The sequence below is a fragment of the Pezoporus flaviventris genome, unplaced genomic scaffold, assembly GCF_033815535.1.
Source record: "Pezoporus flaviventris isolate CSIRO_AGI_PZ_B2104156 unplaced genomic scaffold, CSIRO_AGI_Pfla_v1 ptg000020l, whole genome shotgun sequence".
NCBI lineage: Eukaryota > Metazoa > Chordata > Aves > Psittaciformes > Psittacidae > Pezoporus > Pezoporus flaviventris.
This window is the reverse complement of record NW_026892568.1, coordinates 4,155,922-4,158,554: the sequence shown is the minus strand read 5'-3', so window position 1 is coordinate 4,158,554 and position 2,633 is coordinate 4,155,922. Positions and strand designations below refer to the sequence as shown.

Genomic DNA, 2,633 nt, shown 5'->3' with positions numbered 1-2,633 from the left:
AGAAAGGCTCTCTTGAGTCTCTGCACTTGTATCACCGGCATTAGCTTAACACAACATGACTGATCTAATTAGACACGATGTGTCTCAGCAGCTGCACGCCAGCCTGGAAACTCAAATAGGCCTTTTCAGGTGACGGCAGCTTTGTATGTTCCTTCCACCCACAGCAGCTGATGAAAAACACATGTATTTTCAACCTTGAAGACCAGCAATGGGCACATCCACCGATCGCTAGTAGCCCAGCCCCTCATGAAGATCTTTTTCTAGGGGCACACAACAGCAGCAAGACTCACACCATGAGGGGAAGTTTCTTAATCAAGAACTCTGAGTCCTCCAAAGGGATCTGCATCCTGGTTACCGAGGGTGTCTTCTGCAGGCTGCAGTATCCCAGCTGCTAGAAACTGGAGCTTTGATTCTGTGGGGCTGCCTTTGAGATTTATGGGAGCAAGGTGTTTGACCTTCTGAACTGGAAGAAGCGGCTGAGAGTGCTCAAGATGGTTAATAGCATATCCAAGTGGTGGAGCTGTGCAAGAAAGGAGTCACCAGTGTGGAAGGCACCATCTAGCTAATTGAAACAGGTAGCTAGTGTCACACGTTGGCAGGATCTCTGCCAACACTCACTCCTCATGGAGCCATGCCATCTTCATGCTCAACAAGAGAGGGCATTTGTATGCCAACTTTTCCCTGATTGATTTGGCTGGGAATGAGTGAGGAGCTGACATCTCCGCTGCAGACAGGCAAAAAAAAAAGCTGGAAGGGGCTGATAATAAAATCCTCTTGGCACTCAAGGAGTGTAGCAGGTATTAGGACATAACAGAGCCTACACACTGTTCAGGGGTAGCAAGTTCACCCAGGTCCTGGTGGATTCATTTATAGGGAAAAATTGTCACTCTCTAGGAATAAGATCCTGCAAGCACGCCCTTAACACCCTATGATATGCCAACCATGTGAAGGAGCTGATGGTGAGTTAAAATTCCCTTGGACAGCCCTGTCAGGAGGTATTCAGCTTCCCACATCACTGGAAAGATGTGCGGAATCTAAAGACTATTCAGACCTCTCCCAAGACAGCTGAGTTACAGCTATTTCAGGCAAATAAGGAAGTCTCCCCCTAGGTATTTACTTTCAGCGCTGGGATTGGGGAAACACAGAAGAGAAAAGATGTGGATGAGAAAACACTGATTGAGAAGCATCGGGAATCTCTGCGGTGGTTGAAAGTATTCTTAGAAATGGCTTAGAAAAGAGACTACCATGTAGATTTTAATGCTGCACAGTTTGCGTCAGTCCTGGATCAAACAGTTGGCATCCTGACCAGCTTCCAAGAAAAAGTGAGATCATTCCGGTCATCTCTTTGCAAGGAAGAACAGGGCAGTACCCAGAGCTGCATGAATTGATCCCATGTGCTGCAAGTGGTGTGAGAGACCCCGGTACCATGAAAGTACTGCAAAATGAGAGCTGTTATAGTGCCTCTTTGTCAACTGCCCAACAACTCAAATGCTTTAAAAAGTCTTAAATAGTGTCTGCAGGGATATTCTGGTTGGATTTTTTTCCTGGAAGATAGTAGGTCAGACATGTAGGAAAATAGCACAGTGTTGTTGCCAGGTATTTTTTACTGTGGAAAGTAAAATTGTGCAGTTGTGAGGATCTAATCTGTAGGAAAGGGTAGGAATTTACGGAGAATTTATCTCACTTCATCTGAACAGGTTTCCTCTTCATCCCTGTGAAATATACACATGCATATGTGTACACAAGCACATGTATATATATATATACCTCCTTAGATGGGGCTTGCCTCAGGGTTGTGTCAAACTGCACCAAAATGAAAGTCAGGGTAGGAGGTATTTTGAATGATTTAAAAAGACATTAAGAGTGCAAAGCACTGTAATTTCTGAGCATGATGCATTTGGGAAATGAGGGTTATTTTATCATGGCATAAGCAGTAGCTTTTTTTGTAACATCAGCTCACGTTTTCCCCCCTCTCCTTGTCTCTTCCTTAACTATGTTCTAATGAGACATTTAAAGGAAAAGGTGCTAGAACACGCCTTCATAAAAATCAGACTAAAGATTATAGCAATTGCCTGACCAGTGGGGAGAAGATATACCTGACAGAGGGAAGAGTTAATGCCCTGTATCAGATGCCTAATGAGAGGAAACTTCCCAGATCAAAGGGTCAACAAAGCACCATCTGATGGTGTGTATCAGTGAGGCAGCAGCACATCCCAGACTGCCGCATCCTGGATGGGAAACAGGGCAAAAACTGCTCTTGGTCTGATTTATGCATCAGGCAAATATATTTGTCTATTATTCAATTTGAAAATTAATTAGTATAAAATAGTGAAAGGATAACAAATAACTGAAAGAAATTAAACTGTATAAATAATTAATGGATTATAATCTCCCTTCGTTTCTTCATGCTGTCTGAGCTCTCTCTGGCTGTTAGTCCCATCCACCAGTTTCTGTTTTAAGCACCCTATCTCAACTCTGAAGGAGAACAACTTTGGTAGCCTTTAGCAAGACAGAAATTTGTTTTCAGTGATGAAATTGAGACACCAAACACTGTTTAAATGCTGGTTATCTGCTAGTAATAATGTGCCATGCTTTTCATCTTCAGCGCACTTCACAAGCATTTAATTGGTAAT

The 2,633-nt window shown here is 43.2% G+C and overlaps 1 pseudogene; it reads left to right on the top strand.

Annotated features, from left to right (window-relative positions):
- The first annotated feature begins 293 nt into the window (after positions 1–293).
- Positions 294–1,388, top strand: LOC133270211 (kinesin-like protein KIF2A; annotated as a pseudogene).
- Positions 1,389–2,633: the final 1,245 nt, after the last annotated feature.